This window comes from Heptranchias perlo, chromosome 6, assembly GCF_035084215.1.
Source record: "Heptranchias perlo isolate sHepPer1 chromosome 6, sHepPer1.hap1, whole genome shotgun sequence".
In the NCBI taxonomy this organism is placed as follows: domain Eukaryota; kingdom Metazoa; phylum Chordata; class Chondrichthyes; order Hexanchiformes; family Hexanchidae; genus Heptranchias; species Heptranchias perlo.
In genome coordinates this window covers 5,129,684-5,145,672 of record NC_090330.1, presented here as the reverse complement: position 1 = coordinate 5,145,672, position 15,989 = coordinate 5,129,684, and positions in this window count along the sequence as shown.

The window sequence follows — 15,989 nt, the reverse complement described above, 5'->3', positions numbered from 1 at the left end:
CTGCCGCTCCGTCACACAGACATTCCTCCGACTTGCTCCAAATCGTTCAACAGCAACTTGCATTTATACAGTGCCTTTAATGTGGTAAAACATTCCAAGGCGCTTCACAGGAGCGATTATCAAACAAAATTTGACACCAACCCACATGAGGAGATATTAGGAGAGGTGACCAAAAGCTTGGTCAAAGAGGTAGGCTTTAAGGAACGTCTTAAAGGAGGAGAGAGAGGTGGAGAGGCGGAGAGGTTTAGAGAGGGAATTCCAGAATTTAGGGCCTAGATGGCTGAAGGCACGGCCGCCAATGGCGGGGCCATGGAAATCGGGGATGCGCAAGAGGCCAGAATCGGAAGAACGCAGAGTTCCCGGAAGGGGGAGATCACAGGGATAGGGAGGGATTGAGGCTATGGGAGGATTTGAACATGAGGATGAGAATTTTAAAATCAAGGCATGGCTGAACCAGGAGCCAGTGTAGGTCAGTCACCCCAGTCCATGACTTTGGGAGAGGAGGGGGAGAAAAGTTCAAAAAGATAGGGAAAGGTGCAGATACACGATTCTGAACGTGGCAAACATTGTCTGCTAGTGAGGGAACCATTAACTGTGGGAATTGAGAAAGTGTGGTGATAGACTAGAAATGGACTTGAAAGGCATTTCATCTAAGTAATCTCTAATGCTGAACCACTCGTTTAGATAAACCATTAACAGATCATGTTATGCAAAGGCACAAAACTGGGCCATTAAACTACAATCCATTGTGTGCATGTATTACCCAGGACACGTTTCCATAGAAACTAATGGAGGGAAAATTTTATCTTTAAACAAGCTATACATTTAAGTGGGATTATACACAGACAAAAGAGGCCACCTCAATGTCAAGAGAATTTCTCACTATCAGTCATTTTGAAGTGGAAATGGTGGGCGGTGGGGCGGGGATAAATGGGGGGAGTGGAAACCTGGAACCCTCTTTCCCCCAAAAAGCTGGTGAGGCTGGGGGTCAATTGAAAATTTCAAAACTGAGATTGATAGATTTTTGTTGGGTAAGGGTATTAAGGGATATGGAACCGAGGCGGGTAAATGGATTTGAGATACAGATCAGCCATGATTTAATTGAATGGCGGAACAGACTTGAGGGGCTGAATGGCCTACTCTAATGTCTCTATGCTCTTCTCTAGGGATCAAAGTGACATGCCTGGAGATGGAAGTTCAGAACCAGCCCAGGCCCTCTGTGGCAGGTCTTGTAATCCCGCGTACCTGAGGTCTCCAGGTGTGATTGACGGGGGAATTACCCAATTATCTCCATTCTGACCGGGAATAGTGGTGTCACTTTATGCAGCCTATACCTGAGCCAAACTTTGCTCCAGCACACAGTTGTAGACTGACCAGCCGGACTGGCTCATGACTAGAACCTGGAGGGGAGGGTCTGTCACTTGGAGTTGGGATTCTTCCCACTCGACTCCAATAAGGAGTCCTGCAAAGCCAACTGGTAGGATGCTCCTGGGCGGACGAGGAGATGGAAGCTCACCGCTGCTCTGAGGCTATGCAATTTTAGTTGGTTAAAGTCCACTTGGGGTCCTTAAGCCTTCCTTCTGCCAACCTGCAGCTAAGCTCTCTCACAAACAGCAATGAGAGAATAACCAGATAATCTGTTTTAGTGATGTTGGTTGAGGGAAAATATTGGCCAGGACACCGGGGAGAACTCCCCTGCTCTTCTTCAAATAGTGCCACAGAATCTTTTACTTCCATTTGAGAGGGCAGACAGAGCCTCGGTTAAACATCTCATCTGAAAGACGGCACCTCTGTCAGTGCAGCACTCCCTCAGTGCTGTACTGGAGGGAGTCAACCTGGATTTTGTGCTCAAAGTCTCTGGAGCTGGAACTTGAACCCACAACCTTCTGACTGAGAGGCAAGAGTGATAACACTGAGCCGAGGTTAACACTGAAGATAAACAGAGAGAGAGGTAGACAGAGACAAACAGAAAGAGGGACAGATTAAGAGCCAGACAGAAAGAGAGACAGAGAGAGTCTCGAGAGAGACAAGCAGAAAGAGACCGAGAGTAACAGATGGCAAAGAGACAGAGATGGAGAGACGGAGAGCGAGACAGAGACAGAAAGACAGGTGGTGAGAGACGGAGAGAAAGATGGAGAGACAGATGTACTAAAGTTAATGTGAATGTAACAGTTTAAATTGTTTACGGGTCATGAAACCTTGGGTGGAGTTTTCTGGATTTAGTGGGCAGAAAATAAGGGGCAACACCACCCCCCCCCACCTCGATTTTCCGATAAAGTGCCTCCCTTGCAGGTGACGCAAGACCTCGGGAAACTCCGACCAAAAAGTCTTTAAAAATAAGCAGCCTATTCCCGGTCGAAGTTAGTAATAGTTTTTTCCCTATAAGGGAAACACAATAGCAGAGGGGTGGGGACGTACAGAGACCCCTTGAGGAGTATGATTTCCCCCCATTGGAAAACCTGTGGCGTTAGCAGCCAGTGAGGTGGTTTGCTCTCCAGTTGTAATGTGAAGAGAGAGCTGGTGGACAGATGCCAGCCAGTTCCTGGTTGCCTTTGATCTTCGCAGCAGAATTTTGGCTCAGAGCACAGGTTCTAAAAGTGGCCCTGTTTTTGATAGACGAAACTTGGCAGCGATAGAGACAGTGCACCTCTCCGCACACCTCCTTCCCTCCTCCCCATTCGACCTTAGTGCTGAGGCTAATGTTCAAAACTGCCATGGCTCCGCCCTTTCTAGCCGTATGCAATGCTGGTTATGGCGCAGGTGGTAAGAGATGATATCAAGTCCAGACAGCCCTGCAGTGGGTCATGTACGCCTCATTGCCACGGCTACCCTACATAACCTGGATCCAGTCCCGGCCTTCTTGAAGTTGCAAGACGCATGGGAGAGAGGCCGCATGGTGGGTTTGGGATTAGAAATGCTGTCCTTTCATCTCTGAGATCTGGGTTTCGAATCCAAAAGATTGACGGGATGAAAGCCTCCGCTCTTTTGATGTCTGCGACGGTTCCGCAGAGAAGCAAGCGTGTGGGTGTCTCAAACCTGACTCAGCACCGACCCTGCGTAATTCAGCACCCATATTGGCATCAAGTTGGCAGTCTCCTCTCCCCACAGAGAGGTCAAAAGGACAGCTGGGCCATGAATCCCTCCTAAGACTCCAATAGGGCGGGCAGGAAGCGCGCGCTCGTTACGAGCCGGAGGCGCGCCGCCCGCCATATTGGCGCAGGCCGAAAATTCGGCGTGCAGTCCAGGCCTGAAACAGGTGTTAGGCACGTTGCATGTGCAAATAAGGAGCCGAACGCCTGTTTGAGGCCGTCCACTGGAAGACTGGTTTGCCCTGAGGCAACACTCAGGAAAATCAGGCCTACGTGCAACCTAATAGGCGGCCCTTAAAGGGACCGTTACAGGCTGCAACCAGCAAGATAAGTGCTCCTCCCGAACCCACATTCAAAGAACACAGGCCGCTGATGTCCACCGCTCCCCTAATCACCACCGCTACCTCCAACCCCATCGCGCCCACTTTCTAGGACACCCCCCCCCCCCCCCCCCCCCCACCATTTCCTCACTTACCTGAGGGCCGCTGCTAACGGCGCAGCGACCCGCACTTCAATGCGGCTTCACCGGCGAGCTGCCGGTTACACCATCTGCAAAGAAGTGCCATGGGATCTTTAACCAGCTGAACAGAAGACAGGGCCTCGGTTTAATGTCTCACCTGAAAGACGGCACCTGAGATAATGAAGTACTCGCTCGGTCCCATGGTGGGAGTATCAGCCTGGATTATGTGCCCAAATCCTGGCAGTGAGACTTGAACCCACAGCCTTCTGACTCAGAGGTGAGAGTATCACCACGCGAGCCAAACAGACACCGAAAAGTGTCTCCTTCATCGAGACTGACTTTCGTGACCTTGTTGAGCACAAGGTTCCCTCCTCATACAAAGGCGTTCAAGGGTACATCTTGGGGAACTGTTTGAAAATAATGATTAGTGTGAAAAGTTATGGGCTGCCTGCTTCCCCAGGACAGGCAGAAGGTAATATTGCTTTGGCTATGCCAGCGGAAATACTGCAATCAGCCAAGAAGTGTCCACTTCAGCCGGGATTCCTGCTCCTGATTGCTATCCGCGACCTTTGCTGACAAGCTTGTACGTGAAGAGAGAATTGAGCTTGGCTGTGATGCTCTACGTGGATGAATGACCTGCTGACACACACTTTCTGGGCTGACACTTGGGCAAGATACTGGAACCATGGAGCTCGATCGCAGCAAAGAGTCAACAACCACTTACACTTATAAGAACATAAGAAATAGGAGCAGGAGTAGGCCATACGGCCCCTCGAGCCTGCTCCACCATTCAATCAGATCATGGCTGACCTTTGACCTCAACTCCACTTTCCCGCCCGATCCCCGTATCCCTTGATTCCCCTAGAGTCCAAAAATCTATCTATCTCAGCCTTGAATATACTCAACGACTGAGCATCCACAGCCCACTGGGGTAGAGAATTCCAAATATTCACAACCCTCCGAGTGAAGAAATTCCTCCTCATCTCGGTCCTAAATGGCCGACCCCTTAGAAGTAAAGGGAATTAGGGGTTATGGGGAGCAGGCAGGAAATTGGACATGAATTTAGATTTGAAGTTAGGATCAGATCAGCCATGATCTTATTGAATGGCGGAGCAGGCTCGAGGGGCCGATTGGCCTACTCCTGCTCCTATTTCTTATGTTCTTATCCTCAGACTATGGCCCCTTGTTCTAGCCAGGGGAAACATCCTCTCAGCATTTACCCTGTCAAGCCCTCTCAGACTCTTATAAGTTTCAATGAGATCACCTCTCATTCTTCTAAACTCCAGAGAGTATAGGCCCATTCTACTCAATAAAATACTTATGTAGGGTGAAAATGGGGCCTTTTATGGGGCCAAGCATTCCAAGGAGCTTTAAATAAAGAACTTGCATTTATATAGCGCCTTTCACGACCTCAGGACATCCCAAAGCACTTTACAGCCAATGAGGCACTTTTGAAGTGGAGTCACTGTTGTAATGTAGTAAACGCAGTCAGCCAATTTGCACACAGCAAGATCCCAGAAACAGCAATGAGATAAATGACCAGACAATCTGTTTTTAGTGATGTTGGTTGAGGGATAAATATTAACCGGGAATAACTCCCACACTCTTCTTTGAAATAGTGACATGGAGTCTTTTACATCCACCCAAGAGGGCAGACGAGGCCTCAGTTTAATGTCTCATCTGAAAGATGGCACCTCGGGCAGTGTAGCACTCCCTCACTACTGGTACTAGGAGTGTTACCGGAGCAAGACTTGAACCCACAACCTTCTGACTCAGAAGGCAAGAGTGCTACCCACTGCGCCACAGCTACCAAACGAGCCAAACTGATACTGGAAGTTTTTGGAATGGAAACATTTAAGTGTTAATTCAGTGGAGAAAATTGGATTTTAAAATCACACAATAACAAAATTGCTTTAATGTTCTACAGCCATATAGTTCAATTGGACAAAGCACCTTTCGCTGTTTGCTTTCAACAGAAAGGTGTACTACAGCTGCACTCAGGTTTTGCACATAACCGTACTGAGTTTAGGAGACAGTCGGTGAGCATATTCCCCCTGGAGCCGTTGGACTGGTCTTCATTATATCCCCAAGCACCTTAATCCCAGAGCACGGACTGTGCCAATCTGCAACCGACAGTCTATATATTAGGCGAAACCGGCAAATTGCAAGCAGACCGTGGAATGCCTTGGGCCAGATTGATAACTTTCTAGCAGCAGTCAACCCTGGCTCGGATCGTGTTCCAGGGAACAGGGAGCAGGAGCTTTCTGCCACGCAGCTGTCAGGGCTATCCCTCAATCGCAGCCAATTCGTTTTTCTCCACACTTTCTTTGCAACGCACGTTTCAGAAGGTGTATGACAGTTCCTCGCCATGGCAACCATCCCAAGGGCAGCGGGCTGTGTTACAGTTTTCAGCTGTAACATGAATGGGAGACGGCGGTCACCAGTATCCATTTGTGCTGCTTGATTGACGTCCTGGCAGTGTCGCGGCAGCCCAGTTCCTTCTTACTGGCGTGAACCCCAATATAGCATTTTGTATTTGTTCAATACCGTCCCGGGTATTTACACCTCATTAAACCTCCCCTCTCCACCCCCCCCCCCCATTTTCTCCCCGAATGTCCATGATATCCAACAGCTTGGAGAAGGGAAGAAAGTTGCTTTTTATTCCCCCCCACAAAGTAATTCCCTCTCTCGCTTGTCCAGGTTGCTCTCTTTTTTTCCCTCTCCTCCTCCCTTGTTGAATAATCACCTAAAGTCAACATCTTAAATCCCTGAGTGATATAAAGTTCACTTAACTCGGAAATAACTGCAGGGAGTTAATGGCGAACGTTCAACCAGCCCCCAAACTTTGTTTTACTGCTGAAATAGATAATATCCCTTGACCTTCTCTCACCTCCCGATCTTCTAAGGTGGATTCCCAGAACGTACAGTGAGATTTTAACATGAACTACACCTACGCCAGCATCAAGTAAAAGAATCATCTCCAACACTGGACCACCTGGACCCCTTTTAAAGATCAACCTCATAAGAACATAGGAACATAGGAACAGGAGTCGGCCATTCAGCCCCTCGTGCCTGCTCCGCCATTTGATAAGATCATGGCTGATCTGTGATCTAACTCCATATACCTGCCTTTGGCCCATATCCCTTAATACCTTTGGTTGCCAAAAAGCTATCTATCTCACATTTAAATTTAGCAATTGAGCTAGTATCAATTGCCATTTGCGGAAGAGAGTCCCAAACTTCTACAACCCTTTGTGTGTAGAAATGTTTTCTAATCTCGCTCCTGAAAGGTCTGGCTCTAATTTTTAGACTGTGCCCCCTACTCCTAAAATCCCCAACCAGCAGAAATAGTTTCTCTCTATCCACCCTATCTGTTCCCCTTAATAAGAAGTGTCAGTTGACATAAAGAAAAGAGAGACTTGCATTTACATAGCTCCTTTTCTAAGAGGGCTTAAACATAGAAAATAGGAGCAGGAGTAGGCCATTCGGCCCTTCGAGCCTGCTTGACAGGGTAGACGCTGAGAGGCTGTTTCTCCTAGTTGGAGAGTCTAGAACTAGGGGTCATGGTCTCAAGATAAGGGGTCGGCCATTTATTCACTCAGAGGGTTGTGAATCTTTGGAATTCTCTACCCCAGAGGGCTGTGGATGCTCAGTCGTTGAGCATATTCAAGGCTGAGATCGATAGATTTTTGGACTGTAGGGGACTCGAGGGATATGGGGATCGGGTGGGAAAGTGGAGTTGAGGTAGAAGATCAGCCATGATCTTATTGAATGGCGGAGCAGGCTCGAGGGGCCGTATGGCCTACTCCTGCTCCTATTTCTTATATTCTTATGTTCTTTCACGACGTCTCAAAGCACTTTACAGCCAATGAAGTACTTCTGACCTGTACTCACTGTTGTAATGTAGGAAACGTGGCAGCCAATATGCGCACAGCAAGATCCCACAAACAGCAATGAGATAAATGACCAGATAATCTGTTTTTAGTATTGGTTGAGGGATAAATGTTGGCCGGGACACCGAGGATAACTCCCCTGCTCTTCTTCGAATAGTGATCTGTTACGTCCACCTGAGAGGGCAGACGGGGCCTCGGTTTAACGTCTCATCCAAAATTTGGCACCTCCGACAGTGCAGCACTCCCTCAGTACTGCACTGGCAGTGTCAGCCTGGATTTTGTGCTCAAGTCTCTGGAGTGGATCTTGAACCCACAACCTTCTAACTCAGAGGTGAGAGCGCTACCACTCTCCAGGTGGGAGATGAGGAGAATTGTTTTTACGCAGCGAGTTTTTACAATATGGAATGCGCTGCCTGAAAGGGCGGTGGAAGCAGATTCAATAGTAACTTTCAAAAGGGAATTGAATAAATACTTGAAAAGGAAAGAATTTGCAGGGCTGTGGGGAAAGAGCAGGGGGAATGGGACTAATTGGACAGCTCTTTCAAAGAGCCGGCACAGGCACGATGGGCTGAATGGCCTCCTTCTGGGCTGTATAATTCAATGAACAGACAAGGAGACTGGAAACTTTGGCTGATTTACCTCTTCCCTAACCCAGAGGCATTGAGACTAATCACTGTGCTCTAATCATTGTCCCTGCTGATACCAGGTAATGTAGCACAGGCTACGAATGGAGCCTATAGGAATATAGGAACAGGAGGAGGCCATTCAGCCCCTTGATCCCATTCTGCTATTCAATCAGATCATGGCTGATCTGTATCTTAACTCCATTTACCCGCCTTGATTCCATAACCCTTAATCCCCTTGCCTAACAAAAATCTATCAATCTCAGTTTTGAAATTTTCAATTGACCCCCAGCCTCAACAGCTTTTTGGGGGCGAGAGTTCCAGATTTCCACTCCCCTTTGTGTGAAGAAGTGCTTCCTGACATCACCCCTGAACGGCCTCGCTCTAATTTTAAGGTTATGCCCCCCTTGTTCTGGACTCCCCCCACCAGAGGAAGTAGTTTCTCTCTATCGACCCTATCAAACCCTTTAATTATTGTAAACACCTCAATTAGATCACCCCTTAATCTTCTATACTCAAGGGAATACAAGCCTAGTCTATGCAACCTGTCCTCATAATTTAACCCTTCTAGCCCCGGTATCATTCTGGGACTTTAACTTTCTGCACAGTTCAGTTACTAACTGGAGAAACTCGCAGATCCTGGGGAGTTGTCGCGACTTTTTTTTTTTGCGGGGGGGCGATTACTCAGTTTCATCCAATTCGAAGAGGTCTGTCAGAATTTAAATTATTGTTTTTTAAATCAGCCGCACAGTCGGCTAGAAGCCTCTCCCCGACACACTGACACTTCCTGCTGAGCCAGTCAGTCTCACCTCCTAAGTCAGAAGCCACTTCATTGCAAAGCAGCCCAATCTATTCACCACCCCTTCTCCACAAGCACACTTTCTCAACTCTCCCCACTCCCTCCTAATCTGCACTAGTGAAAGCAAAGAGAAGATTATAGGGGAACTCCGAGGGAGTGCCGCACTGTTGGAGGTGCCGCCTTTTGCATGAAACGTTAAGCCGAGGCCCCGTCTGCCCTCTCTGGTGGATTATTTTCGAAGAAGAGCAGGGGAGTTCTTCCCGGTGTCCTGGCTGATATTTATCCCTCAACCAACATCACTTCTTACGCAGCGAGTTGTTCTGATCTGGAACGCGCTGCATGAAAGGGCGGTGGAAGCAGATTCAGTAGTAACTTTCAAAAGGGGAATTGGGTAAATACTTGAAGGGGAAAAGTTTACAGGGCTATGGGGATAGATCAGGGGAGTGGAACTGATTTGATAGCTCTTTCAAAGAGCTGGCACAGGCATGATAGGCCGAATGGCCTCCTCCTGTGCTGTTTCATACTATGATACTATGATACTAAAACGAACGACGTGGTCATTATCACATTGCTGTTTGTGGGATCTTGCTGTGCGCAAATCGGCTGCCGCGTTTCCTACATGACAACAGTGACTGCACTTCAAAAGATTTCATTGGCTGTAAAGTGCTTTGGGACGTCCTGAACTTGTGAAAGGCGCTATATAAATGCAAGTCTTTCTTTCTGACGGTTTGTTAGTTAAACACCTTAGCTGGTGTTGGACTGAGCTATACAGAGCAGGAAAGCCTCATGTTCATTTCCTGGTCCTAACTGATCTCAGATGGGGTGTTGATTGGGATGCAAGAATTGGCCTCAATGTCGCTGAAGTAGAGATGGGGAAAAAAATCAGCCAGGGCCTTCAGTCCTGATCGCTAACCTTGCTGAAAAGTGCATGTGTATAGGAGTTGGGCAGGGAGGGGGACCAAGCTTGACTGCTATGCCCCCCACAGTCAAACAGCCTTCCGATACTCACCGTCTAACCTTTCGCATAAAGTGTGGCCGTCTGGGGAAGGCACCAGATGTCTTCCGACAGCTATGGAGGCAGAAACATATCTCACCATGAATCAACACCTTAAGAGGGATGGGGAGGAAAAAATGTTCGCAGGGAGGTTGTAACATTTGAAGGTCACAACAGGCCAGCGGGGATCTGAATGACATTTGGAAACCAACTTTCCTAAAAGTATGGACTCCCTGCTAGGGTATGGTTCCAAGGTTGCTCGGTGCCCTCCAGTACCTCACGTGACTATTCGTCACGATGGGGCTCAGACAGTGAATGTGGCCAGGCTATTTGACTGCAGAAGGCATCACAGTCAATCCCAATCTGGCCTGCGGATGGACGCTGAGTTTGGGGTTATTAGGGAGGTGGAAGACTAAAAACTTGTGGGTTTGCTTATAACCAGGTAATCCAACACACACATCAGAATCACTGCCTCCATGAATCCCATCACATCCTTATTGACCATTTTCTAACTTTAACTAATTCTTCCTTCTCAGTCCCATGTTTTACTCACGTTGTCAAACTTCCCCCAAACTGCTTCCAGTCCGTTCAAAATTTACGCCTTCAGGCATCCCCTCAACTTCGAATCCCCTTTCTTTGCAAACTCCCACCTTACCTCTAACTTGTGTGTTCTTGCCAATCGACGATGCACAGCCCTCTCACTTTCCCCTATTTCGAGCCCCTCCAAATTCAGGTTCTGACCAGGCTAAAGTACCAACAGCACTGTGATGAAAATCACCAATGATACCCCGTGTGAGTACGGCTTGGCTGTCCCTCCCCGTTCTCTCTGCTGCCTTCCATGCTGCTGACCGCTCCATTCTCCTCCACCCTCTCTCCTCTGTGCTCCGCCTCTGCAGAATTGCTCTAATCTTTCCACTCCGACTTGTCCCTAGGCGGCCACTGTATCTCCTCATATGTTTCTCCACCCTTGCCCACATCGCTGGTCTGCCCGAGCACTCATCCTTGGACCCCCCCCAATCCTGCTAATCATCACTCAGTGGCATCACCTACAAGCACAGAGTTGGCTTCTGCATGTATATCAACACCCAACTCTACTACTCCAACACCGCCATTGACTGCAGGACTGTCGATGTAATACCCAACTGCCTGCTTGACATCAAACCCTGAATGGGTCAAAATTCCCAATAGCTCAATGTCTAGAAAACAAAAGCCATCCTGTTAAACCCTTGTCAAAACCCATGTGCCTCTGGCTCTGACTGTATCATCTTCCCTGCTCAGGCTAAACCCCGATGGGTGCACAAGCTTGACAATTTGTTTGACCCTGAGCAAGGCTTTCAACCCCACATGGGCCCATTGCCAAGACTGCTTCTTCCACTCCATTGCCCACCTATCCCTCTACTTTGTCCCCACCGCTGCTGAAACCTGCATCCACGCCTCCATCACCTCAAGCACCTCCACCACCTAGGAGGACAAGGGCAGCAGGCGCATGGGAACAACACCACCTCCAAGTTCCCCTCCAAATCACACATCATCCTGACTTGGAGATATCGCGGCCGTTCCTTCATCGCCGCTGGGTCAAAATCCTGGAACTCCCTCCCTAACAGCACTGTGGGAGAACCTTCGCCACACGGACTGCAGCGGTTTTAGAAGTGTCACCACCACCTTCTCAAGGGGCAACTATGGATGGGCAATAAATGCTGGCCTTGCCAGTGATGCCCACATCCCGATAATTTTTTTTTTTAAAAGGGTCCCCTTCACGAACGCTCTCTTGGCCGGATTCCCTGCCTCCACTGTCATCCCTTCCCTCCGTCCTCATCAAACTGCTCTGGCTCCCTGTGCTCGATGAACCGATTTCAAGATACCCGTCCTTGTTTCCAAGTCCCTGCCCGGCCTGGTCCCATCCTCCTCGTTGCGGGGGTGGAGAGGGTGGGGGGGGCCAGGGAGTCTAATATCCCACCTCTGTTCCTCTCTCTGGGCTTGTTCCCCACCATTTGGAGACCAGTACTACAGCCCTTTGTTTTTGCCTCTCTCCCTCCCTTTAAAAAACCTTTAAAAATCTACCCCTTTGACTGTGCCTGCGGTTTCGCCCATCACCTCTTGTTTGATGCCTATCTTTCCTCCCTGTAAAGACCTTTGAGACGCGCTCTTGCATATTGGACCAGCAGCTTTATGGCTTTGAACACAATCCCCAAATATCTGCTGTGTTCTGGGTTGTTTTTTTTTCCAGCCACTGGAAGTAGGAAAGGGTTAATTAATAAAACCCTTTTTTCAATTCTGTGTACCTGAGTGCTGGGATTACTTGAGGTTTTCATGATTTAATTCTTTGATCAGCGTTGCATAAAATCTAAACAAATCTCCTTCTGTAAACAAGATTGGTTATCACTTTAATGGGGCACTTGAAGGTAGAAATCTCACTCTTTGTAATATAATAACTACTTCAAAGGGCAGGCAATGAATAAACAATCAGGAGAAAAAGGGAAAGTTGCACAGAGCAAAACCCTTGTCGTTAAGGTCTAACTACGCACCAAGTAGGATTAGTCAGCAAAGTTGAGAGGTCTCTGCCTCCGTGTTCCTCGTACCAGCCCGATGCCAGTGGTGGCTTTGAGGATGTTGGGGGATGGCTAAGGGGTTCTGAACTTTGAACTTTTCTCTGCCTAAACCCCTTTTGCCTGGCCACGTCTCTGCCTACTTCCAAATGTGTTCTCCTGTCTTGGCTCATTGCCCCACCCAAGTCTTTGCATTCTTGCTCGATGTCCAATTCCTCCCCTCCCCAACTTGTGAAACACAGTGGGGAGTTTCTCTGAGGAATGAACTTGTATTGATATATGACAGCCTATCACGTTCTCCCAAAGTGCTTCATAGCCAGTGTTAGTTAGGCAAAGGCAACAGCCATTTGGTACAAGATCTCACAAAGGTCTCCACAAACATCAGTTGAGATAATTGACTAGTTAAATCTGTTTTGGTGGCAATGGTTGAGGGAGGAATGGTGGTCAGACTCCAGGAGAATCATAGAATCGCACAGCACAGAGGGAGGCCATTCAGCCCATCGTGCCTGTGCTGGCTCTTTGAAAGAGCTATCAAACTAGTCCCACTCCCCCCGCTCTTTCCCCCAAAGCCCTGCATAGTTCTCCTTTGCAAGTATTTATCCAATTCCCTTTTGAAAGTTATTATTGAATCTGCTTCCACCACCCTTTCAGGCAGCGCATTCCAGATCATAACAACTCGCTGCGTAAAAAAAAAAGTTCTCCTCATCTCCCCTCTGGTTCTTTTGCCAATTACCTTAAATCTGCGTCCTCTGGTTTTCGACCCTCCGGTCAGTGGAAACAGCTTCTCCCCATCTACTCTATCAAAACCCCTCGTGATTTTGAACACCTCTATTAAATCTCCCCTTCACCTTCTCTGCTCTGAGGAGAACAACCCCAGCTTCTCCAGTCTCTCCACACACTCCTGGCTCTTCTCCAACTAATGCTATGAGTTTGATTACGTCCACCTGAACAGGCAAATGGGGTCTCAGCTTAAAATCTCACTTAAATGCAGCACTCCCTTAGCACTGCGCTGAAGTGTCGGCCTTGATTATGTGGTCAAGTCATGGAGTCGAACCTGAACCCACCTGACTCAAAGGTGAGAGTGCTACATAAGATCCAAGTCATTGTCATGTGTCAATTCATGTCTGATTACGCTCCTGTGAAGCGCCTTGGGATGTTTTACTACGTTAAAGGCGCTATAGAAATGCAAGTTTATAGAGGTCTATAAAATTACGATAGAGATCTTTAAAATTATGAAGGGGTTTGATAGGGTAGGCGTAGAGAAGACGTTTTCTCTTGTAGGGGAATCCAAAACTAGGGGCCATAAATATAAAATCGTCACTAATAAATCCAAAAAGGAATTCAGGAGAAATTCCTTTACCCAGAGAGTGGTGAGAATGTGGAACTCACTACCACAAGGAGTCATTGAGGCGAATAGTATAGATGCATTCAAGGGGAAGCTAGATAAACACATGAGGGAGAAAGGAAGAGAAGGATTTGCTGATAGGGTGAGATGAAATAGGGTGGGAGGAGGCTCGTGTGGAGCATAAACACCGGCATGGACATGTTGGGCCGAATGGCCTGTTTCTGTGCTGTAAATTCGATGTAAGTTGTTAAGTGTAAAACTGCCAACTTGAACCAAATCTAAATGCTGGCATTCACATCTGAGAAATCTGATCAGAACTATCTCAACAGGGTTGTAATGTAAACATCGACAGTGAGACCCACGACCAGGATAAGAATAAAAGTGACAGCGCAGGTAATATATTATATATGTTTCCCACTGCTATCATGTGTTTCACCCTGAATAGCCATGCAATGATAAAGGAGGTCCCACCTTGTAATAATTATACTTTTTTAATGCTCAAATGTTGGACAATGACAATAAACATAAAGAAACTTTTATCAAAGACGTTGACTTTTTCTATGCCCAAACATTTCCTTTTTTTCTTAAAGGGGAATCATGTTACCTGTCAGCTTGTCACTGCCATCGGTGTTTCACCTGTGAGCTGAGGAGCTGTGACTCCTTCCTTCCAGACAGCTTAGGCTGGGCTATCCTCCTAGAGCATGTTTGGTTTCATTTTGGGTGATTTTTATTTTATGCGTTAAAAATCCTCTTGCAGTACAACAACTTGCATGGGATCTTGCCGTGCGCAAATTGGCTGCCGCATTTCCTACATTACAACAGGGACTACAATTCAAAAAGTACTTTATTGGCTGTAAAGTGCTATGGGACATCCTGAGGTTGTGAAAGGCTCTATATAACAAGTTTGTATTTATATAGCGCCTTTAACCTAGTAAAACATCCCAAGGCACTTCACAGGAGTGTAATCAGGCAAAATTTGACACCGAGCCACATAGAGATATTAGGACTCAGTCAAAGAGGTAGGTTTTATGGAGTGTTCTACAGAGTTAGAGAGGCGGAGAGGTTTGGGGAGGGAATTCCAGAGCTTAGGGTCTAGGCAGCTGAAGGCACGACTGCCAGTGGTGGAGCGATGAAAATCGGGGATGTGCAAGAGGCAAGAATTGGAGGAGCGCAGAGATCTCGGAGGGCTGTAGGGCTGGAGGAGGATAGGGAGATAGGGAGGGGCGAGGCCACCTAGGCCCTAAGCTCTGGAACTCCCTCCCTAAACCTATCCACCTCTCCACCTCATCTACACACAAAGGGTGGTAGAAGTTTGGAACTCTCTTCCGCAAACGGCAATTGATACTAGCTCAATTGCTAAATTTAAATGTGAGATAGATAGCTTTTTGGCAACCAAAGGTATTAAGGGATATGGGCCAAAGGCAGGTATATGGAGTTAGATCACAGATCAGCCATGATCTTATCAAATGGCGGAGCAGGCATGAGGGGCTGAATGGCCGACTCCTGTTCCTATGTTCCTATCCTTTTAAGGAATCTTACAACACCAGGTTATAGTCCAACAATTTTATTTTAAAATCACAAGCTTTCGGAGATTATCTCCTTCGTCAGGTGAGTGAGTGAAGGGTTCTCCTTTCACTCCGAGAACCTTTCACTCACTCACCTGACGAAGGAGATAATCTCCGAAAGCTTGTGATTTTAAAATAAAATTGTTGGACTATAACCTGGTGTTGTAAGATTCCTTACATTTGTCCACCCCAGTCCATCACTGGCATCTCCACATTATGCCTATCCTTTTAGACACTCCTTAAAACCCACCTCACCTATCCTAATATCTCCTTATATGGCTCATTTTCATTTTACGTCTGATAACGCTCCCGTGAAGTGCCTTGGGATGTCTTGCTGTGCGAAAGGCGCTATATAAATGCAAGTTCTTTCTTTTTTCTTTTTGTACCTCTTTTCACTCACTGTGTCCTGTTGCCATGCACCTCCTTCATAAATAGACACCAGCGGTCTCAGCAACCAGAAAGTAACATGGCCTGTGGGTATGCAATTTACATTCAAGGAATACCTCAGGATAAAGCTCTGTAACAGCCTGTTCTTAAAGGCAATTCTACTGTTAATGCCAATGCACTTTAAATCATTGTTATTCGAACAATGCTTCGCGTACTCACTGACCTCGGAAGCTGAGTCGCTCTTGTATTACAGACTGGGTCTTGTGGATAAGGCAGCTGGGCTCTCTG